Genomic DNA, 25,736 nt, shown 5'->3' with positions numbered 1-25,736 from the left:
GCGAACGTTATAGAATGGACCAAATGCGAACGTCATCGGAATGTCCGCCAGCGAACGTTACAAAGCGGACCAAATGCGAACGTCATCGCAATGTCCGCCCGCGAACGTTACAAAGGGGACCAAATGCGAACGTCATCGGAATGTCCGTGCAGCGAACGTTACAAAGGGGACCAAGTGCGGACGTCCTCCGAGCGAACCTAATGCGGACCTAAGGGGACGTTTGAAAAGTCCGGGGGACGTCCCTTGTTTGTAGGGTTGGTTGGTCAAACGTCATATGGAAATGACTTCAGTTAGGAAACCCCTCCCACCGTAGTTGAGCTGAACGTCTGCTGTGTTGATACCGAACAAAATGGCTGCAGAGGCTTGATCCTAAAACCCGACACTCTCAGCGCTTTCTCCGGACACTCCTCACTTATCCCTGGATATTTCCGTTGTCATTTTAAAAACGTCGCTGGATTTCTTCACACGACTGCAGTTAGACTGCCTGCCTCATCGCTCGCTGTCTTTATTTTTGCACTTTACTGAAGAGCGCTCGCTCGCTCGCATCGTATCTGTCAGTCTAAGTTACCAGACAGTAGCAGCTTCAAACTGCCATTTTCTTCAGTTTGCACCATAGATCAGATGCTATTAATGATGACCAATTTATGTCACTGTTCTTAACAAACTGCCTCGCCGTTTTAATGCGTTTTTTTCTCTTTTCGAAGGGATTTAGCAGTGTCATGTAAATGTCGTCTTATGTTTTTTTTTTCATGATGCATGCATCTATAATCTCCATCAGAGCCCAAAGCTCCAACGTTAAGTCTGCATAGAGATTTTCACGTGCATATCCAATTTTGTGTTTATTTTCATTCTGCTGCCTTTTTGGGACACGGTCGGAAATTCAGCTGCTCATTCAGTACAGTGTTGGGTCTGTCTGTTTTTACGGGTAATTCTTTTTCGGAAAAGGGCCTTTTCGTACCGCTGTACGACATGCAACACTTTTTTTTTTACCGAAAGCTGCCAAAGGTCGATTTGTGAAAAAAAGGTAAGTTGAAATAATGTCTCTGTCTCAACCTATTATTAGGCTGCTGACTTCTAACATAGATGGCAAAAAATCTAGGTAACTTAGGCAGCTCACTATTATTTAATGTGATTTTAATTGATCATATGTATCTAAAAAGGACTGTAAGTCTAACCCTTTAACGTTAGATACATTTGTGTTTTGTAACGGTAGCAATCTGGGCTGGTAAATTACTTGAATGGTCCTAACTCAGCGACTAGAGTGATCACAAAGAAGCTTAACCAAGTTACCGCAACAGACATACTGAGCCTGTAATGTGTTTACTGTTATTTAACGTTACTTAACGCGTCTGGTAAATGGCTAGTTTAGATTTTTCCAAGTGCTGCTTAGTCGTGTAATCTTCTAACCCTTATGTAGACTCAGAGAATCATTCTAGGTTTTTTTTTCATTATTTGTGCAAGTCGTTCTGTCTGTCTATTTGCTTTTGTATTTATTTATTTATCTAGACACTGTGCTAAGATACATTAATTAGCCTACCAAGCAACCAGTAATCGTTTGATTCCTGTATTTTGTTGCAAAGTTTATTATGATAATTTCTCTGTAAGGGGAGTCGTGCACTTTCAACATCGTAAAAATACTGTAAAATGCAACAGCAATTTTGAGTGTTTTACTGTGTTGATGTGTTAGAAAATGAAGTTCTTGATAGACGCCTGTAAATTAAAATAATAGTGTCTGTGACAGTTAATATCGCATGAATCTGGCCCTATTAAACCGTACAGTTAACAGGAAACAACAAAACCCTCCAATTAACAGGTAACTCACTGCTGCCATATTCCTTGATTTTCTCCTTCATACTATGGAGATGTATTAATTCACCAGGAAGTTACATTTCTGTTGATTATAGTTTCCAGCAGAATGACACAAAGAGGACAACCTTTAAGTTCAGTGGCATGTGTTTTATAGTAAAGAGAAATCAATATAATACAAAAGTCTTGGCTTTATTGACTCAAAAAGTCCTAGCTCACAACATGACATCATGACTTTTGCGTAAACATACACGCCACTTTCAAGTCAAGTGGCGTGTTATCTATATGCATTTTGAGCTATCCCCGTGTATGCATGTATGTCTATGCCGTTAAATGTACGAGTGATTCTGGGTGTATGTACAAAGCGTTAAATATCCGAGCGAAACGAAGCAAAATGTATTTCTACATCTGAGGAGTGATATTTTTTTTCCTAGGATGGTAGGGGAAGACTTATAAATGGCACCCCAGTGACATGAAGGTTTAGGGACGGGGTTGGGGTAGGTCATATATTTATGCAGTAATGTAACGTTAAGTCAACGGCGTTCATAAACACACCGAAAAGCGATTATGCGTGTTGATAGCACGCCAAAAATGGAAATACGAATTGGCGTGTCATACATATGCCATTTCATGAGATCAGTCTGTAACAGTTCAGCTGTTTATATCCAGGGTCATGGATCACCTTGTGAAAACAAGTAAATGTCACTATTATTTGCCAATTAGTTAAGAGAAGTTAATTATTTTTGTTTTTTAAGATGTAAAACAAAAATTAAACTTAAAATTTTTTTGAAATCTTTGCTCTGTTTTTAGATTTATCATCCTACTCTCCTGATATTCTAATACATTTTTTTGTCCATATAGTCTTCATATTCTTTTGTAGCTTGTGTGCATAATTGAGAACCATAATTTCATTTTTTTAATCTATTTTTCTCTCATGAAAATCATGTCACACTTGGCTGATGCTAGTGATAAAATGAATTGGGCAATTCACTTTTAATTCAAAACCTATCTACCCTTTGGATATTTGGATCCAGGCTATGTTACTCAGCCTCAATTAAATATCACACCAAAGCTCCTTTGCTCCAATACACGAGATTCAGCTCCCCCCATCGCCTGGGTCTAAGGAAACACTGCCCCTCCTGCTGCTGCAGACGATTGGGGTCAAAGCTAGGAGGCGTGAGACGCAAGTGTTCAGCTTGTGTTCAAAAGGCAAAAAGGGCAAGCCATATGGATGAACAGTCTCACTCTGGACGGCAAGGGTACACAACCCCCTGAACTGCAGAGCTTGTAAAAGGAGATGAGTGGTTTATGTTTGGAGACAGGGAATTCCTTGTCTTTCATGGGATTCTCTGTGTACATTGTGGCTTTCTATTTGGTGTCTAGCCCCACTTTATAGCTGGACATAATTTAATTTTTGTCTCTGTGGCTGAGCACTGCCTCTGTCTTGCTCTGATAAAATTAGAACACATTGTTCTTGTCTGCTCAGATTTTTAAAGGTTGGCTGTGGTGAGCTCTTCTTTGCTGGAGTTCAGTTTGCATTTCTGTAACAATAGCATCATTGCTTGATTTTCATTCTTGCCTGTGCTCAATTTTTTTTAAGGAGGTATTTTTCCTTATATCCAGTTATGCACTACAAACCACATATTACATTTAAATTAAATTTCTCATGAGGTAAAAGTAGAGCTGCTCTTGTATAAAAACCCCTGGTTATTAGTGATTTTGCATTTAACAGAAATATATTCCTCCCTGATGTAAAATTTATAGGTGATCATTACAAGGTCTTTTCACCCATAATTCTCTCATTACTTCATCACATAGTACAAGTCAGTTGAACAGTGAACCCTCTGATGTAAGAGGCTGAAATCCTTGTGTCCGTGTGAGAATGGTGTGCCACGCAGCAGGACAGGATGGGGTACGGGTAAGGGAAAGAGTTGGAGAAGAAATGATTTGTGAGTGTTGGCTAGCGTCCCAGAAATGTCCCTTCAGTGATGCAGGTTCCAGGGTATTTTGCTAAAAAGCTTCATGTCTCTGATATTTTGTTTTAATGTATGGTGCTTGTTTGTGGATGATTGCATTTCAGATTCCTAAATAATTTTGTCTGAATCCTTGTGTTCTGTTTGGAATCTGAGACCCCAAGGCCCTGTTAGAAAACATACATGATTTTAGATGATCAGGTTGTTTAAGTTTAAGTTTAATGACTTATATTTTGAGAAATGATTATTAAGAAAATTCCAGTTTCACAACATACTCTAAATTACCATTTAGAACATAAATAATGCACAGTGCACCGCACATTTGTCAAATTCTTCAATGTCAGAGGAACACAAAGATTGATGTTTTACGTTTTTTTTTTTTTGTACATAGTGGAGGGATAGTTTTTATACATGGCCCAACCTATAAGAATATGTTTTCTATATTTAGTTTTGCCAGTAGAACAGATTTTCACTTGCCTTGCCAACATTTTGAAGTTTTTTTTTCAAATATAGTTTTAATTACAATAAGCTTATTTATTATAATTATTATATATTTTTCTCAATTATAATGTACCCCCTGATATTATGTTATTTAAAAAAAAAGAGTTGTTGTAAAATAATGGTATATGATGCAAGACATAATTGGTTCGTTTTCAACCTATTCTAACTGATGTTTCCAACATTATCACAAATTATTCTTAGAATAATACAGTTCTTAGAATGTCTTAGCTGGCTGTAACTTCACCTTGGAGCCAAATACTATAAATGAGTTTGCAAGGGTTAAAAGAGTTTTAACTTATTTGATTAACGAATGGCAGCGGTAAAACAGCATTGGCCCATTAGGACATGTGACGGTTTTGTTAACCAAGCCATTCCTATTATTGAGCCCTAATGTGTTGTAAATAATGGAAATGTGCTGTTGTAAGGGACAGCAATGAGTGTTCCTCTGAAAGCACCATCATACATTTTAAAATTTTGGCCAGAAAATGAAAATTCAGGATGGACTAGGCCAAAAACCGAATCCGAAAATGGGTTTATTATTAATTGAAAACAATCAATTTATAATCAATTAATTATTGAAACTTATTTAATAATCAACAGGCAAATAGCAAAAACTGATTGCATATTTAAACATTTAACATTTAAATTGTACTTAAAGTAGTTTTTATATAAACGTTTTAATATTAGAATTGTTTCTATTCCAGTTTGTTGACAATGATTTAAATTTAAGTAAACAATACGGTACGAGAGGCTGTGCTGTATCGTGAATAAGTAACGGCTGAAGGGGTTCCCCTTCAGCAGTTACTTATTCACGATACAGCACTTGCCTCGAGTACCTTATTGCTTTTATAAAACAGTTGCCACACAATATTAAAATAAAAAACAATGTATTAGTGCAACTTTCATGTAGTTTAATCAATAAAAACATTCCTTCCGCTAGAAAAATATAGTCCCTGACTGTGAACAACAACGTTCCAATGTGTAATATGCATAAAACTCAAATAAAAAGAACAAACCATTCTCAAACTTTGTCTCATTCTTTTTATTTTTTTACAACACAAAATTTGTGAAATTTCCTCACACAAATAGGCATAGCTTATCTCTCAGCAAACTAACAAAACACAAGGGCACATATTTTGATAGATAACAGTTAGGTCTTTAATCTAGTTGCTAAAATGCTGCCTAACAAGAGATACTTTATTTATTGTTGTTTATTTAAATTTATTTGAACATCTCCGTTTATTGTGCATGCATTAAATATTTGACTAATTTCAATCGGCTCCACTGTGGTGATATTTAACCTCCTCTTTAGTTGGGGCTCAGCGCTGTCAGCGGTGTTTTCGGTTGCAGCAAGAATGTCACTCCAGTGCTTTCTTTGTTTTAAGTTTGGCCTTCAGTAGCTCTGTACTTTTACACTTATGTTCACTCACAGACATAATTTAAAAAGGCTAAAATATTTAAAGTAAATTTCGATTTATACTAGGTGGCATGATGATGGATAAGTGGTTTGAGGAACAATTTAGAGAGACTTCTACAAATACGAACCGTCATGCTGAAGTGCTGAAATGTAATACATTCGAGAAGACTCGTAATGAATACCGTGCAGAAAACCCAATGGGCAGTGAAATGCTTCGGTGACTGGTGTAGTGACAGGTGTTGAGATTAAGTGCATCGGACAGTTTTATGGTGCTGAAATCTTTAGTAGAAATCGGTGTGTTTCATCACGACCCTCTCTTCTCATTGTCTTTACGACTCCAACGAAAATATTATTGGATGAGGTGAATTCGCTGTCTCTCAACAGACAACAGGACAAACTCAAAGGTGGATCATTCAGGAATCTGTTCAGACCCGCACGTAATAGCTACTGATCCCATATTTTTCTCCTGTGGAGCTTCTGACAGTTCCGTAGAAGTCACGGATAACTGCGTTGAGTTCCGTCTTGGTGATTTGTTTAAAATATGCTGCAACCCTTTTCACTACACCAGTCACCGAAGCAAGCATTTCACTGTCCATTGGGTTGATATGTGTGGTTGCTAAGGGCGCAGTGATAAATAGAACCGTTGGGTGAAGTGGTCATAGCCTAGCCTAGAAATCTAGAAGCACCCTAGCGGCAGCAAAAATTATTTTGCAGCAAAGTGTGGTCTAGCAACTCTCCATAGACGTTTGAGCTGGAAAAACTCAACTCTGGTAGGGCCAATCACATCGTGTATAGAGTCGGCGGGCGGGCTTAACATAATGACGACAGAGTTGAGCCGGTCAGAGCAAGCTCGGACATATTCGGTTTGAAGTCGTTCATCCTCGGATGCAGCCGGCGCCGCGCGCGCTGTTACAAAAAAGCTGTGGCGAAACGATCAACTTGCCCACTCGTGCTGTCACATCGAGTATAAAGGCTTTACTCCGTGTCAGTGCGCGCTCTGATCGGTAAAGCCTAGTTCACACTACGTGATTTTAAGCCCGATTTAAGCCCGATTTGCAAATCGTTGAGTCGCCGACAAGTCAGGGTGTTATCGCGTGCAAATCGCGGGCGATTAGCGGACGATTAACGCTCGCCAATCCGTTAGTGTGAAAGAGCCAACAACGCATCAAAGACAGCTCGCAGACAGCTCGCAAACAGGTCACCGAGCTCAGAAAAATATCTAGCCTGCTAGATATCTCGAGCAGTCGCGCGACTCAATCTCAGTGATGTCATGAGTACAGCCAATCATAGCAACGCATGGGTTGAGGACACCAGGTAAATCTTACTTTTTCTTTTTTGCATTTTTTTTTCTCAGAGCATATCGTCGAGCAAACAGTGTGCAGCACTAGTTTCTGTCTGACGTCCATATTCGCGTGTTATGTTCTTCTCTGTAGTTTCGCGTCATTTCTGGTTCGTTTTATTGCGTGGTTTTTCGTTACAAAACATGGTTTCTAGACCAGATAGAATCGTGTTGTTGTCAACTCGTTATTTGTTTGATTATTTTCAGGATTTAGACCGTACTATAGTACTGAAACAGCTCTCATTGAGTCACAAATGATATGCTCTTATCATCCGATCGTGGTTGTATCTCTATGCAGTGCGTTGTTAACTCGTGTAGTGAGTTACCTCCTGTTGTGGATCAATCACGTTGTGTTGTGTGGTGTGAACAGCTAAACAACTTGAACATTCATGATTTCACTGAGAGCAAGTCATGTAGTGTGAACTGCACAGTTCAGCCCAACATTTTAAAATCATGTAGTGTGAACTAGGCTTAAGGTGCACGGACCTCTCCCGAATCATCTCCAACACCCCGATGCACCACTACTCCGCCTCCGTTTCCCTCATAAGCTGATATTAGTATTTAAACATTCTCTATGATATTATTTTTTTAATGACACACTGTCTCTTTCTCTCTCATACACACACAAACACACACATACTGTCTCTTTCTCTCTCACACATATGTAGGCTAGTTATAAACTCTTTTGACTTTTAAAGATTAGTGTTATATTTTTAAAGTTTGTGGGTCGTGTAAAAAACAAAGAAATCCCTTATTTTGGGGATGGATTCTGGGAAATCTCTCTTATTTTCAATGTTCAATGTTGACAGCTGGACTGGATGCGGTAAAAGTTTAAAATATCAACTTGCTCCGCTTAGTACGTCACCTTCTTCGTTGCTCTGATTGGCTGTAGCGCTATCCGATTGCGTGCAGAGAGAATTTGAAAGACAACCGTTTATCCCGCCCCTCGGATTGAGCCCCGTCAATGAAGAGTTTCCAGACCTAACATCTGGATATAGGTCTGGCATGCCAGGCTAGTCATAGCCATGTTTTATCGTGAATAAAGCACAGCTCTTGACCAATCAGAATCAAGGATTGGAACTAACCGTTTTATGTATGACAATAAGCTATAATAGCTTGTTTTCATTACAAATTTATTCAAACATATAATATAAGCTGCTTTCCGACCAAGTAGTTACAGGAACTTAGTTATAGGAACTGTCCAATTCTAAACAGTTCTAAGAACTACTCTCCCCCAAACTCGGTTTTGCTGCTTGCGTTCGCACTGGCCAAGTGGCTATAGGAACTGGTAGGACGCAAGCACGGCGACGGTCTTTATGGCTTCATCACTAGACGTAGCGCGGCCACATACAACAACAACAAACCAGCATGGAGGAGGCTATTGCAATGTTCCTGGTTCCTGTTCTGCCTTGCCAGGACGTTTAAAGATTATGCTTGAGTTCTGTACAGAGAAACACAGAAGACGAAGGCTCCATGCAGCGTAATATGATATTTAGTAATATGATGGAAGAAGATAAAAGAGCAGAGCACAGGAGGCAAACAAAACGACGGGTAAGTTTAGCTATTATTAGCAATCAGCTGGTTGAATGCGTTATGTTTGTCTTAATCCTCGTTGTAATGTTTTGCAAAAGCACACAGCGTATGACAGACAGCGCGACAAGTTCCGTGTTGACAGTGGGCATGATAAGTTGAACCAATCAGCGTAGACCTAGGGAAAGGGAACTAAAAAAGTCCTAGCTCTAGACTAGGTACTGAAAGAGTTATAGGAACTACGGTCTGAGGAACTAAAAAATCCCCAATTTAAGTCCGGTCGGAACACGAGAAAAAAAGGGTTATAGGAACGTTAGGTTCTAGGAACTGCAAAAGTCCCTCTGGTCAGAAAGCGGCTAAAGACATCACTAGCAGGTTTAGCAAAATATAATGAATATGTAATACAGTGCACAGCCTATATTTAACAAAATGCTCATCTCTTTTTTTCCAGCTATCTGATGAATTTATGGACTGAATAGCTTTCTTGAGGTAAATGTAATGTTAAGTGACGTATGACCTACAAGCCGGTTTATTTACGTCTTTCTCTGGTTGAAAAACACTAATTGAGTGATTACTTAAAAATGGCAATTAAAGGAGCATTTCACCCATTTCAACATTAATCTTTATTGAAAGTGGATCATCTATTAGGGGTGGTTAATCTGTCTGATTTCCCGATTCGATTCGATTACGATTATTGAAGTCCCGATTCGATTACAGTCGATTTTCGATTATTAACGATTCTCGATTACCGATTATTGATTTTCCATTTCACAACAGTAAACGAAAATACACTAGACCAAGATATGATTATATTAGCAGCAGCAACATTTTGGTATTAATTGCACTTTTTATTTGTTTGATATTCATTAAAAATATAATGATGGTTAGTGAGGACATGCTTGTTGTCTACTACTTAGGCTACTCATTATCTTTAAATTTATTAACTTTACATTTTTTTTCAAAGCAATTTTGTTGCATTATAATGCAAATGCACCTGGTTCTATTAATTGACAGCATTAAAATGTATTTTGTGATTTCCTTCAATTGAAAATATTTGAAGCAAGTTTGGGGGACTTGAAGGGCACCTGATTCAGAGAATCACCTAGAAATTCAAAACAACAGCATTTATCTGAAATAGAAAGCTTTTGTAACATTAAACAATACCGTTCAAATGTTTGGAGTCGGTAAGGATTTTATTTAATTTTTTGGGCAAAAGAAAAAAAAAATCTATACTTTTATTCATCAAGGATAAATTAAGTTGATCAAAAGTTAAAGTACAAGACATTTATAATGTTACAAATCGATTATCTGAATCTTTTGTGTGTGACTATAAATAATTTGCTTTAAAAGTACAAAGTAATGACCCATAAAGAATTAATGCACAATATATTTTATTAACATTACAAAGAACGACCAGGAAAATAAATGTGTGCTTGAACTAGGAGCATACTTGTAGTAAATAAATAATATAACGACTGGTGCAGCCGAGTGTTTTTCCTCCTCTGGCTGGAAAGGTGTCATATGGCTTATCATATTTGTCGTGTTTCCGTCGTTGGTTTTATTCCACAAAGCGTACAACTAGTGCGGCTCTTGTCCAGCTCCTTTCCCCCTTCAACTTCAGAAGCCAAAATATTTCCACACGTCAGCTTTTAACCTAACAAGGAAGGTGTTTGGATCTCGCGTGCCATCTCATCTCTGTTATGTTATCTCTGTATTTCATGTTCTCCTCGTGTTTGCAATTTAATGATGCATTTAAAACGTAATGGCTAAACGTTTCTTAACATTCACATTGCTGCTGCAAATGCAATGTGGATCAATCAATGTGGACTACATTGAATAAATTCATTTTCATCAGGAGACTGATAATTAATCACTCAAAGCTCTTTATCTAAACTTCTCTACACAACCGCGGGGACTCGCGCGTCCTCCGTATCGACTACGTGTCTGTAGTTTTTTTTACCACTTTTTACTCGTGTTTGTAGTTCTAACCGAATCATCGTCCAACGCGCAATGGTTTGTGGGCAATATCAGCCGTTAGAGTGTGCATCGATCTACACTTCGGATTCTGACCGGTAAAAGTAGACCTTCTGGGTATCTTTGATGCAAACTCATTTCAACATACTACGATTTGGGACGTACTAATTCTATTTTCGAATACTATTTAGGACGGATAGTATGCAAATTGGGACGCAGCATTAGTTTTTCTCTTTTTTTTTTGCTTTTTTTTCCTCAGAGCAGATCGTCGCGCAAACAGTGTGCAGCACTAGTTTCTGTCTGACGTCCATATTCACGTGTCGTGTTCTCTTCTTCGCTGGGTATTGGCGCAATATTTATTTATTTATTGCGTGTTTTTTTCATGACAAAACGTGGTTTGTAGACAAGATAGAATCGTTGGGTGACAGAGTTGTTGTCAACTTGTTATTTATTTGATTATTTTCAGGATTTAGACCGTAACATAGTACTGAAACAGCTCTCATTGAGTCACAAATTATTTGCTCTTATCATCCGATCATGGTTGTATCTCTATGCAGTGCGTTGTCAACTCGTATAGTGAGTTACCTCTTGTTGTGGATCAATCACATTGTGTTGTGTGGTGTGAACAGTTAACAACTCGAACACTCCAGATTTCACTGAGAGCAAGTCATGTAGTGTGAACCGCACAGTTGAGCCCAACGTTTTAAATTCATGTAGTGTGAACAAGGCTTAATGGAGCAACGTGATCACCTCCCTCCACAGTCTTGTCGTCTTTGTTTTAAAATGCAGCCAGACAAAAGATTTAGATTTCCTGGACATTTTGTCGACTAAAGCCAAAACAAGCAGCGTTCTAACTGAATGAATACAGCATCCCTTACTGAGTGCAAAGCAGCAGCGCAGCCAGCCACAGGTGCGGTTCCCGAGTGTATTATGTGTGTGCGCTAAACTGTGGCGCAGTTACAAAAATAGCCTAAATTAAAGCATTTTAAAGTTGGGGACAAAACATAGGCTAATTATATTTAGAATACGGTAATAAATAACTGCTTATAAAGAAATAAATATCAAGGAGTAAATCATTGAAAAATTCTTTCTATTGGTAAAAAAAAAATGCAACTGGTCGACCAATAAGAATGTCAGTCGACCAAGACGGCATCGACCGATTTGTCGACTAAACGACTAAAGTTGACAGCCCTACGACAAGGAAGGAAGATTTATTATTGTAAAAGGAAAGCTAGAAAATGAAAAAGTGACACTGGTTAACCCTCAGGTGCTCTTCGTTTCGGAGTCACACTTGTTATCTTCCCGGTCAAAAGTGACCGGACACCTAAAAATGAAACTTTCTCCATCCCAGTAAAACCAATGCAATTTATTTTTGTTCTATAATATTTATTCTTTTTAATTTGGTATTTTGAGACAGTTTGATTGAATTTATTAATATTGATGCAATATTTATGGTTTATTTTTGCCATGGAAAAGTATATATATTTTTCTAAATATATATAATTTTTAAAAAAAAAATATGAATGCAGTATTTTAGTATACTATAGAGTCTTGGCCTTCAGAAAAAAAATATTTTTTGAAGAAAATTAGCACCATCTAGTTACAGTATAGAGAAAAAGCGTAGAATCATGGTGTAAACACTAGCCTTCGTTTCGGAGTCACACTTGTTATCTTCCCGGTCAAAAGTGACCGGACACCTAAAAATTAAACTTTCTCCATCCCAGTAAAACCAATGCAATTTATTTTTGTTCAGTTATATTTTTTCTTTTTAATTTTGTATTTTGAGCCAATTTGATGTTACTTATTAATATTTATGCAATATATTTATGGTCCATTTTTGCCATTGAAAATAATACAAACTTTTTTTATATATACATTTTTTATTTTATTTTTTTTAGCAGTATTTTAGGTTAAAATAGAGACTAGGCCTTCCAAAAAATTTTTTTGAAGGTAGATTAGCGCCATCTGGTAAAAGTATGGAGAGAACGCGTAGAACCATGTTGTAACCACTAGATGAAATGTACAGTTCTCTATGGAGAGGCATGTGAATTCCCCAGCTGTTCATGGACACGTTTACTTATTTTTTTTTTGTTATAGGTGGATTTCAACATATATTTAAACAATCTCAAAGAATATTTCTTATCAAGTTTTAGATTTTTAGTGATTTAAAGTTTTAGATTTAATAGTGATTTAAAGTGTTAGTTTTTGCATTATGATTACAGTCAAACCTAAACATTGTGTTAGAAAGAGAATGCTAGGAAGCAAATTTTATACACATTTTTTTTTATTCTGAATTTGTACAAAAAACAAACAAAAAAAAAACAATGCAATTCATTCAATTATAACACTTTATGTAAAATAATATTTAATGAGCATGTCTATTTGTGTCACTGAACTGTAACAAATATATAGGTGTGTGTTTATTTGTGCATGTGTGCGTCTGTTTGTGAGTGTGGGTGAGTGTCAATATCACAATCTTGATGTTTTAGAGTGTCACCCCTTCATTGTTGAGCACTTTTTTCTGCATCATGGCCAATTTGTAGATTGCAAATTGTAGTTTGAAGTTGTAGATTGTTGTTTTTGTCAATTTCCCATTCATTTCCTATGGTCGGTCATTTTTGACCGAAGAGCACAAGTGTGACTATTTTTTTTACGACCACTTAGCATGCTCGGATCATGACCTCAATTTTTTTGTGTGTTCACATACCCAATGGAATAAAAGTCACCAAGTTTCGTAACATTCCGATGAAGCTGTGATTTTTAACATTTCAAAACATACATTTTTTCGGTCAGAAATGACCGAAGAGCACCTGAGGGTTAATGTTTATGCTCCTCCCAACAGTGGAAAACATTTAATCAAAACTCTGATCGACAACATTATTCTGGAAACAGATGGCATATTGATATGTGGGGGCGATTTTAATATTGTGTTGAATGATAAACTAGATACAACAAACAAAAACAAAAAATGCAACCACATTACTAAAATAATCAAAACTACATTTAAAGAACTTGATAGTGGACCTTTGGAGGGAATTTCACCCCCTTAAAAAGGATTACACTCCTTTTAGTTAAGAATAATTAAGCCCCGTTCACACCGCCAGCGACACGCTGCGACAAAGCGATAAGATCCCATTCATTTCAATGGAGCGCTGGCGACATCCGGCGACACGAGCGACAGTGACCGTTGGCGACAGAATGTGGGCGTGTCAAGCAACAAGAGACAAGAGACAAGCGACAAAAGTTGAGAATTTTCAACTTTATGCAAATGAGAAGCGATTTTCGCGAGCGACAACCAATAGGAAAGAAGACTTTCAGTGGAGCTCAGCTCACGTCACCGTCTCGAGTGCAGGGCAGGCAAGACAGAAAGAAAGAGTTTGAGGACGATTTCACTGTTTTATATGATTTGACTGTAATCACATACATGGATAATAAAATGATGCATGGAAAAGAAACTGTCGACAGTCTCAGTGAGTTTAATTCATAGGCTACATTTAACGTTATAGTTCGAGTGTTGTAATTTTATGATGCACGTTTAGCACTGCTGCAGTTCATTTTACAATTTCCCCTGCATTACGTTGACTATTATGGACAAGACAATTGATTATTTGTCAAATTCAAATGACGTTTTTATAATTTGTGACAGTATGAGTGAGTTTAATTTGTTCATTGATCGATCGTTGATCTAGTAAATGATTTCCACTGAGCAGCACAGCTGTGGAGATATAAAAACACTCTCCCAACAGCATATGGTTTCTTTTTAGCCGTAAAAGTCATTTATTCCCAGTCAAATTAAAATTATATATCACTTGTGATGGGCTTTTGTATAGATATGGCAAGACGTGCAGTCTACCAATAACATCAGAGCGACATTACTACGAACGCCCACAAGCGACACACAGTACAGAGACTAGCGACACACAGCGACAAAATCGCTGGCGGTGTGAATGGGGCTTTACTCTGCCCCTAATGATAGCTACTCCAGAATTTATGAATAAAAATGAGTTGCACCGCGTACAGAAGTGTGAAATTGAAGGTGCAGACATATCAGATCACAGTGCAGTTTACCTAAAACTACACCTGAAATCACAAGAGAAAAGTAAATTGTGGAGACTAAATATTGCAATTCTGAATCATAAAAATAAATAGCTGAAGAGATTAAAGTTTAAAGAGAGAGATTAAACTATATCTAGCTGTAAATGACAGTGGAGAGGTTAGCCCTGTCATTCTGTGGGATGCCTTTAAAGCAGTCCTGAAAGGGAAAATTATAGCTAATACAGTGTCTATTAAAAAAGCTAGAGAAGAAGCATTTAAGAAAGAAAAGGAGAAACTATCTGAAATTGAACAGCTACATAAGAACACACGTGATCCCTCATTATTACCTCAAATTAAAGAAGCTTGGGATAATATTGATAAAATATTAAGTATAAAAACTGAAAAGAAGATTCGATTTTTAAAACAATCATATTATGAAGTGGGACCAAGGGCTACCAGATTGCTAGCAAAAAGATTCAAAAAGCAACAGGCTGATAGAACAATTCACAAAATACGAGATATAGACACAAACCAGGTGACGTATGAACCCAAAGAGATTGAATCTAATTTTAGGAACTACTATAAAAATCTGTACAGCCAACCTCCATCATCCATCACTGACCAAATGAGAATGTTTCTAGAGAATCTTGACTTACCAGCAATTGGGAAGAAACAAAATGACCTTTTGACCTCACCACTACAGTATCAGAAATAGAGAAAGCAGTCAATAGATTAAAAGCGAAAAAATCTCCGGGTAGTGATGGCCTACCAGCTGAATGGTACAAAACATTCAGGGAGCAACTTATACCATTACTTGTGTCATCATTTAATTATACACTTGACCATGGCAAAATACCACCATCCTGGAAGGAAGCAGTAATAACAGTGATCCCTAAAGCCTGTTTTATGCTTCTGCGTCGAATCGACGGCGTACCCCCGCAGACCCCTATCCGTCGACGCGAGCCCCTCTCCGACCCCTCCGCCGTAGCTCGAAGTGCACCTCCAAAAATGTGTAACTACGCGTCGAGGCGACGCAGACAGCAAGGGCTTTGATTGGTCAGATTATACATCAATTCAGGAGTGTAGCTTTTCCGATTTCCCCCTCCCGCTATTAGCGCTATTTTTAACATTCGCACCCTCGTTCTGATAATTATAATACTCTTATAAATAAAGTAAATAAAGAATTAAACGAAAAATAAACTGTTTTTTATTTCATTGTTAATATATGTCTATATTCTTTTCTTTCTTTTTTTGCTCGCAATAAACTTCAATCAATCAATAAATCGACGTTCGTTTTGAAACACAGTTTGTTGTTTATTTTCAATACAATGTTCACAGTTACATCATTGATAATACAGTACTAACCAAGTCTGCCACGGGACACATTATCCTGCCATAGCACAGTTCCATGTGGAGACTGAAAAAATCCTTCTGTCATTTCGAACAGGAATCGTCATGGCAGCTCGGGTGGAACCTTTATTTTACTGTCTATGGGTGGAACGGGCCCTGGACATCCGTGTTGATTCTGTGGGGATAAAGTTTGTGTCGTCTTGTTATTCAACGTCGATTAGCTCCAGCTGGCAGCTGCAAAAACAACATTCTCTCTCTTTCGCTCGCGGCGCACGGAACCAAAGAGATTCGCGAACCCCCCTAGCGTACTGGCGGCGAAATGCACCGCGATGCACCACAACCTCACGCAGAAGTATAAAACGGCCACGACGCCGTAGCAGTGACGACGTAGCTACGCCGTGGAGTTGACGCAGAAGCATAATGAGGCCTATAGAGCATAAACTATAACCATGTCTGACCCCCGATGATAATGGGACAGAGAGTGGTGACCTAGAGAGTTGAGTGGTCCCTCTGTGGTGTGCATTTAATACCAATATATTGACACTTCTGTTTATATAGCCATAGCCTACTCCCTTAATAAAATCCAGTACGTCCAGACATTAGAAAAATATCTAAATATCTAGAAAAAGTCTACACATGCATTTTATATTAATATGAGGGAAATACACACGCGTACACGAACGTGACACAAAACATATTTAGGTGGCAGAAAATGTATATATAGCCTATATATATATATTTTTTTATACTGTAAATTACACTGTACAAAACAAAAGTAATACTAGGCTACCCACCGGATGAAGAGTTGACTCTCGCCAGAACATAAAATATTTATTTTGTTTTATTTTTCGTGTTCGCATTTAAGAGGAAAAAAACAATGTCATGACAGTTCTCTGGAAGCGGCACTAAAAATTTCAGACAATTCATTTCAAACAGAAAGCACAAAGACTTATTACAATTGAGATTTTCTATTAAATCTCAATTGTAATAAATGTTTCATCAACTAATTGCCTGGATTTAATAAATAAGAAGAAAATGTAGCTAGCACACAGATAATCACGACATTGAGGTGCCGGCGGCTGAACTGGAGCTAGTCTCATGAATCGAAACCCTATAAGCCTATAGACCTGAGAAATATATCTATATTGAAATGTCTACTTTTAAAAAGAACAATTCAAAACGAAAGAAAACAGACTGCTCTCTGCTTATGTTATCCGTATGAAAAGTGCATTTCTCTCTGGCACGTTCACTTCTGCAAAGATCGCGAGCCTGCATCACAACTTCTTTGCAGCTGACACTGACAGAAAACACTTTATTAATAAACAATTAAAATGTCTCCTTGCTATATTTCACATTCATAATCATTACTTTTGACGGTTCTTTATGTCAGCTTTTAGGTGCTTTATTGGCAGTGCCACCCTTACGTTACATGAACGCGTCACCACCGCATCAGTGCCGAAAACATGGAGATTTTTTTAGACAATAATCGCACAACCTATTTGATATTCTAAAATTAAATACTCAGTGACTCATCCCAACCAACTATTTAAAAATGTTTAACTTGTAAGCGTCTTTTTACTTTACCATGTGAGTCGTGACTACCTTTCCATGTGACGTGAGCTAGTTGAAGAACGTGAAGAAACATGGAAAACAGAGATTGCGGTCCCTCACAATACATTTCAGTCAGCAGTATGGCAACATTTCGGCTACACGATGGAGAACAAGGATGGCAATTGTGTAGGCTAGTCTACAATACCCACACAATTTGCCATAAGTGTTTGAATAAGCTTCCTCAATTGACCAGCAACTAATCTAACTTGCAGATGCATCCTACGGCATCTCGAAATCAATTTAGTTGCAGCATAGAAAATAACCCAAAAGCAGCAGCCTACACTGCCTAGTTTAGTTTAATAATTTGCATAATTTTTGGTGTTCAGATTTTATGTGAATACAATATTCAATTAATGTGAATTAATGTAATTCCCATGATAGAATAGCGATACGAATCGAATCGTGGGTCAAAATCATGATACGAACCGAATCGTGAGTTTGGTGTATCGTTACATCCCTAGTAAAAACTTTGGGAAGCAAGACTTCCACAAACTCCACCTCATCTCCGTGTTCAATCTCCTTTGGTATTTGAAATATTTGAAGGTTATTTCTCATCGACCTGTTTTGCAAATCATCACACACCGCTGTGAGTTGTTTTTCACGTTGAAATAGGTACCGTATCACATGCTGCTGACCGGCCCCTGCGTCTTCCACCTCGCTCACTCTCCCCTCCAGCTCACCGATCCTCTGCTGGTGGTTACCAAGCTGCTCTTTAATATCTATCACAGTCTTTTCCAAGCACTCAAGGGTCTTTGTTGTTCGTTTATGTCCCTGGCTTTTTTCTTTCCGAAAGTTTTCTCATTTCTTGTATCAAAGACATTTCGCAATCGCGTGCTACCTACTCCTCACGGCTAGTAGCATCTAAGCTAGCGCTGTTCGTACTTAGTGGTTAGTGGTCTTTCCTTGTTCTCGTTTTCGATGTAGTAGTAATTTTGTTCCCAGACTATTCCCCACTCTGAAAGCTTTATATATATATGCAGTTGTCACTGTTTTTATCTTTTTTTTCTGACGGAGTCTTGTCTCTAACCTGTTGGGCCAACCATGATGTCACCGGAAGTCCTTTGAGATCTTTTCTGAAGCTCTCACAAGGCTATTTCTAAAATATGGGGCAATTCCAACTTTGCTTGTGCAATCTGGGGCTTCTGAGATTAATAAGAGCCTGTGAGTTTTACAGTGGTGGAATGTAACGAAGTACAAATACTTTGTTACTTTACTTAAGTACATTTTTCACGTATCTTTACTTTACTTAAGTAGAATAAATAGTGCATACTTTTTACTTTTACTTCGTTACATTTTGCAGCAATTATTATACTTTCTACTCCACTACATTTCAACAACTTCTGTTACATTTTCGTTACATTTTCTGATCAGTTGTTCCCCTGCCAAAAACGTAATCTGACCGTCCGTTCGTTGCACGTTTGTCTCACCAGTGACGTTTCGTTGCCATAGATACATCAACTAAATGCGTCTCGCACGCAGTGTGTTTATTTTGCAATTTATACGCGAAAATTTGTTTTTACGTGCATAGGAAACGTGTGTAATATACGTTTGGTTAGGATTATGGCAAGCCAAGAGGTTCAGAATTACACCATAAATTAATCGCGTTTACTGCCAAACATAGTTATTAAGGATAAGCATGGTTTATATTGCCTAATTGCAAGCTTGTTTCAGAAATGGTGACATTTTTTTCCATCATTATTGAACATCATTATAGGAGTATTAGGTTGAATGAGTTAGAATTAAATGTTTTATTAATCATTAGAAAATAGTCATAAAGAGAATCAATTGTTATGCAAGTACTTTTACTTTTAAGACTTAAAGTACATTTAAAATCAGGTACTTTTTACTTTTTACTTAAGTATGGTTGTCATTGTGTTACTTCTACTTTTACTAAAGTAATATTTATCTGGTTATTTGTACTTTTACTTAAGTACTGAGATTCAGTACTTCCTCCACCACTGGAGTTTTATTATTTTAATAAGTAGACTGTTCAAATGCAGAGTTTTGTGCAGTGTAGAGTGATGCATATTGTTTGTCGTTCTTGCAATCAAAGATCGAACGAAGTGCAGAAATGAATTTGTTTACAAACATAGTTTCCTCTGTTTTCCACTTATAAACCCCACTTATAAATCAGCTAGAGACCGGTCCCAAAAGGGAGCAAATATCCATGGAGGTCATGTTAAAATATCTGTTTTCACAGCATAAATTCATATGTTTACAGTTTGGTCCCATGGACTTGTATTGTATTTTTCGATATGTTCCACGTGGTTGACAACTGTGAGGGGGGTGATTTTTTTTCTAACTCGTTAGTTTAGATCATATTTGGATATAAAATGTATGACAAATAAGGGCGGTTAACTTTGATTGACAGCTGATAACGGGCTGCGCCGAGTGGAATTTGACGTCTCGGCCATCATCTGACACAACACGTCATACTACCTACTCAGTATCCTTTCTGAAACTTTTGTATTTTGTATTTCCTAAGATTTTCCAGTATGGCGCCGCCCATACCCCCCATAAACAGCCTCAAACCCGTTCTTCAGAGAGTCTATGGGTGACGTCACAGATGCTTTGTCCATATTTTTTACAGTCTATGATTCGAATGCATGAATCCAGTATACTGTTACAAATGCATTTTATTTCTCTCAAGACTGGTGTTTTGACAGTTTTGTGTGAATTTGTTTGTTTAAGTGCAAGAAGACATGAAAGAGAACTCAATTAAATTTTTGCATGTTTCTTGAGGCGCAGCTATCTGGGCGTGCGCTTTGGATATGCACACACAAAACCTCTCACAGTGTGCGAGTAACAAATTGAGTTCTCTTTTATGTCTTCTTGCACTTGAATATTTACAGTGGCAAGGTTTAAAAACACATGCAAATGACAAACCTTCGTGATGATGCTGCGCTGGCCCGACATATCCTTCAACTGTCCAAAGCGTCCTTATTTTCAAGCCCTGATTTCTTATGCAGAACTATTGTGTGGCTTTAGACAACTTATACTGTAAAGTTGTATGGAATGGTTTTAGGACACTATAATTGTGCTTTTTTCTATATGGAGCTTGACCAATCTAGTCCTAATGCATTTTTTGGAATATTCTTTAAATATCTTCTGTTTTGTATCTAATGTTTTCTGTAGATGAAACAAAAACTTGTAGAATGACATAAGGGTGCAATACTCAGATTTTTTTTGAGAAATATTCCTTTTTTTATAGCCTATAGATCGGCCACTAAGGGAGTCAAGTTGTACGTGACAGCCCAGCTTTCTAAATTTAGCAGATAGTGCACACCCCCAGTCGCGCATATCCTTATCAGTGCTGAGCTGCTCTTTAGTTGTAGTTTGAGAAGGCCTCTTGATGCCTGACCTGGTCAGTGCAGTGCACTGGCAATGGGAGCTGCAGGTTGCAGGAAGGTCAAAGGTTAAGTTTTTTCCCCTCCTCTGTGGCCTGCCAAAAGCCCTTGTAAGCACAAGAGTAAGGCTCACAGCCTCCATGGGTCTGGATATGAGCCAGGACAGCACACTTTGAAACACACCAACTTTCAGTGTGTTTTTCTGTATACCTCCCCTGTTCTTCTGCCCGGTGGGTTGTATGGTAACCACATCCCTTGCAACTCTTGATCTTAAGTGTTGCTTGACCTAAGCTTGGTCATGCAACTTGGGACTTTTCAGGCAGCTTTATATATGTGTACTCACCTATAGGAATGAGTAAAATAAGGCCACGTCCACACGAAGCCAGAGCTTTCCCTATCCGATATTTTTTTTCCTCGTTCTAAAAAAAAAGTCTGTTAACACGGCAGCGTCTCGAAAAATATCTGCGTCCACACGAAACCACTGAAACCAACTGAAAACGATGTAGTATACATCCCAGACCAGTATGTGGCGCTGTAATTCTGCCATAGAGATACACTAAAAATGCGAGAAGAAGACTTAGAGCATGCGCATAAAACCTTGCACGCTGTAGGGAGTAAAATAAAAGGCTATATGAAATAATATTACGCACAGTTGCTTATTTTCTTTTTTACCAAGAACTTTATTGAACAACCATAAATTGCCTGGTACAAAATATATTCGATTAGTTAGCAGACTCAGAAAGCTTGCCACAAACAACCGGCAAAAGTAGGCTAAATGTGTCAAATATAGAAAGCCTAGAAAGCCAATCCTCTTCGATAGCCAATCGCCTAGAAAGCCAATCTTCTTCGAGTATTAAAATAACGAGCCAATGGTAAAGAAATGCCATGGGTCTGCGGAATTTGCATAGCGTATCTCCACCTCACCCCGTGAGTATAAAAGGAGGAAGCAGATGCAACCGCTGTATGTTTTCGCTTCGGAGCCAAGAGAACTTCTTCACTCCACAAGACACACAATCTGAGTTTACTACTGTGACTCACCTCTTCGAGACGAGCGAACTCTCTGGTGTTGGTGTGACGGCGGTACCCAGTGAGTTTCACATTGCCTGCGATCTGAGCAGTGGTCTGCCAGTGTGTGTCTCCCCCTGGTCGCTTCAGCACCCACGGAGTTTTCTCCTCTCACTGAAAGAGTGTGCACGTGGCGCGTCTTTTTAAAGACGATCTGCCCGTGTATTCCTGAGTGCGGTATTCTGATAGAGTCAGCTGATGGGCGCGAGCGCTGTTTGACGTGTTTGGGCTTTGATCACGCTCAGACAGCGCTCGTGGGTGTGTCACGTTCTCTCAGTGGGAACGTGATCATTGCAATGCATAACGGTTGAGACTCAATGGAGTGAGAGTCCCCTCATCCACAACCCGAACTATTTTTCTCCACGTGAGATAACACTTCGGCTGGTGGCCAGGGTGACCAAAAGACGTCAGGTCTGGAACTAAACCGCCGAAAATTCCTCGGTCCACACCCCGTCTTTCACGTTGCAACCCACGTGGTCCAGAGTGAGTGGGCAGGGCCCGCGTTCTCATTTGGTCCCCCAGCTGATGAAATCATGTTTATCGCCGCATCACAAGGTGAGCTGGAGTCCTCTGGAGATGGCTCGTCTGTGCTGCTGTCCTCGGATGTGCTAGCATAACGAGTTACATTCAGAGTTCACAGCTATGCTTTCCCGGGCTGCCACGAGTATCGGGTTTGTGTGGAAAATTCTGCCATGTCCCGAGCACTTAGGGCTGATGATTCGTTTTTGGGGGTGGCGAACCCAAATCCTTTCTTTCAGGATGTGCATGAAGAGGCCGTGAGATTGTGGAAGTCTCCTTTGACTTTTCACGATCACTCAGCGGCCTCTTCCGCCTTCTCTGCCCTCGTAGAGGCCGCAGTCTAGGGTACACTGGGGTTCCCCCCTGTGGAGTGTTCTGTGGTAACACTTATGCGTCCCCACAGCACCTCCACTGGCCGTGGCAACCCTAAGCACCCCCCCCCATGCCGTACGTTCTTGTCTACTCCGGTGGCGGGGACCTATAGAGCTGCGGGGCAGGCTGTGTGTTATTGTTATTGGCAAGCTGTGTGTTATCACTGTGTGTTATTGCCTTCCTTTGGGGTGTGCAGTGACATGCACAAGGGTAGGGCTAATTCAGGGCTCATCCTTGAGCTGCCTGCCGTCACCGACTTTGCTCTACGAGCGACAACACATGCGTGGTCAGACATTTCTGGCTTAACCTGGTTGATGTGCGCAAGGCTGAGTGAGCAAGTTTCCTCAACTTTCCCATATCTCAGGCTGGCCTCTTCGGCGGCGCGGTCGAGAGCTCTGCCCAACAGCTTTTGGCCGCCCAAGCGGTCTGTGGCTTTGTCTGACCCTGTGGCTCTGCTGCAACTAGCCGCCGGCTCAGATGCCTCAGTTCGCTTGCCGCCAAATGCGACTTCCAGCCCCGCAGCCCTGCTGCGTAGCTCCCGTTACGGGCAGCTCAGATGTGGCTTGCAGTTCTTCAGGGAGTGGTCGCAGGCCCACTCCTTCCCCCGGTGGTGGGCTGGGGGAAAATATTTTCTTCAAAGAGCTGCATCCCATCTCTGAGCCCACAGAGCAAGATGAAAGTGCGCAGCGCCCTGTGCCTTGTCACTCTCATTCTCCTCTGTCTCTGAGGGTGCGTGAGAGTGTGTGTCATCCCCCGGACTACGTCACTCCCATCCCCCTCTATCGCCAAACCCCCGGCAGAGCAGACCCCCGTGAAATGCTGGTCCTTCCCTGGTCTCCTCTGTCGGGGAGCGGAGTTCGATTGTGCACACGCGGGGTGTAACACCTCTACGCCTGCCGGTCTCTCCGCCCCGCTGCCCCTCCGGGGGGACGTCTGTGGCTTGGATGATTACACTGGATCAGTTTTTGGGAGCTTGGCTAGAACTCCCCAATCTGTCCTGTTGCGAGCGATCAGGCTCGGCTATGTGATTCAGTTTGCGTGGTCTCCTCCTCGTCTCCGGGGAGTTCGCTTACGGTGGTCGGTGGCTATGCCCCGATCATGAGAGCGGAGGTTGCTACCCTGCAGGCGAAGGGTGCAATCGAGACTGTCCCTCCAGCCGAGATGAGGTCAGGGTTTTACAGCCCCTACTTCATTGTGCCCAAGAAGACCGGTGGGTTACAACCGGTCCTAGATCTTCGCGTTTTGAACCGTACTCTTCACCGACTGCCTTTCATGATGCTTACGGCCAAACGCATTTTCGAGTATGTTCGGCCCCAGGATTGGTTTGCAGCGATGGACCTGAAGGACGTGTACTTTCATGTCTCCATCTTACCTCGACACAGACCGTTTCTTCGGTTTGCTTCGAGGGACAGGCATATCAGTACACAGTTCTCCCATTCGGGTTGGCTCTGTCCCCTCGCGTCTTTACGAAGATCGTCGAGGCAGCCCTTGTTTCCCTTCGCGAACACGGGGTTCGCATCCTCAATTACCTCGATGATTGGCTGTTTCTAGCACACTCTCGAGATCAGGTTTACGAACACAGAGACCTTGTGCTCCGGCACCTAACCTGTCTGGGCCTTCGGGTCAACTGGGAGAAGCGCAAACTTTGCCCCGTGCAGAGGATCTCTTTTCTCGGTATGGAGATAGACTCGGTCGCCATGTCCGCGCAGCTCACGAGCGAGCGCGCACACTCACAGCTGACTTGTCTTCGACAGTTCGAGGGCAAGAGTGCAGTCCCACTGAAACTTTCAGAGGCTCCTGGGGCATATGGCATCTACAGCTGCGGCAACGCCGCTCGGATTGCTTCATATGAGACCGCTTCAGCTGTGGCTTCGCGATCGAGTCCCGAGGTGGGCATGGCATCGCGGTATGCTCAGAGTTCCAGTAACTCCGACCTGCCGTCAAACCTTCTTCCCGTGGACGAACCTCAGCTTCTTGCGGACCGGTGTCCCTCTGCAGCGAGTTTCCAGGCATGTTGTTGTCTCCACAGATGCATCTGCCATGGGTTGGATAGCCATGTCCAATGGTCATGCAGCAGCGGGTTCCTGGACAGGACCCCAGCGCCTTATGCATTTCAATTGCCTTGAATTGCTGGCAGTACGCTTTGCCCTGCACCGCTTTCCAGCGCTGCTCAGGGGTCAACACGTACTAGTCCATTCGGGCAATACCGCTACAGTAGCGTACATCAAGGGTCAGGCTGGTCTACGTTCACGTTGGATGTCGCAACTCGCACGCCACCTCGTATTATGGAGTCAGAAGCAACTGAGGTCCCTTCGTGCTATTACATTCGAGGAGAGCGGAACCTGGCAGCCGACGAGCTGTCGCGGTTCCGTCCAGTCTCTGGCGAATGGCGACTCCATCCCCAGTCGGTCCAGCTGATATGGGACCAGTTCTGGGACGCACAGAGAGATCTGTTTGCTTCCCACGACTCATCCCATTGCGCCCTGTTTACTCTCTGACCGAGAGCACGCTCGGCACAGACACCTTGGCGCACTACGCAAGTAAACATTCACTACATAGCTTTAATAAAAAATCGAACATATTTAAACATAAATATTAAAGTAAATACATTTCTTTAATGGATATAACACGTACGTTTAACCTACAGGGAAATGTTTTCGTAATATTCTCATTTTCCACTACATATTTTCCTCTATATCTTATCAGCAATTTAGAATTCGGCACGCTCTACAGCAGCTAAGCACAGAGCGAGTCAATGGAGCGAATGTACAGTGACATAACTGCCAGATTCAAACTGCGTGCTTGCGCTATGGCTGGTACTGAGCCAAAGACGGACGCGCACAGCGCTTGTCATAGGCTATATCACAACTGTTCAGTGTTTTTAACCACATAATATT

General features: G+C 40.4%; 1 protein-coding gene across 3 annotated transcripts in view; it reads left to right on the top strand.

Annotated features, from left to right (window-relative positions):
• The first annotated feature begins 332 nt into the window (after positions 1-332).
• Positions 333-25,736, top strand: part of tnrc6c2 (trinucleotide repeat containing adaptor 6C2) — a 135,600-nt gene continuing 110,196 nt past the window's right edge. For all 3 annotated transcript variants that reach the window (XM_089134101.1, XM_089134100.1, XM_039691386.2), the window contains exon 1: positions 333-1,024. The gene's annotated coding sequence lies outside the window, so the exon portion shown is untranslated. The remainder of the gene's footprint in view (positions 1,025-25,736) is intronic.

This window comes from Pimephales promelas, chromosome 8 (assembly GCF_988280905.1).
Source record: "Pimephales promelas chromosome 8, fPimPro1.hap1.1, whole genome shotgun sequence".
NCBI classification, from domain to species: Eukaryota; Metazoa; Chordata; class Actinopteri; order Cypriniformes; family Leuciscidae; genus Pimephales; species Pimephales promelas.
Note: the sequence above shows the minus strand (reverse complement) of the source record. Positions and strands in the feature narration are given on the sequence as shown.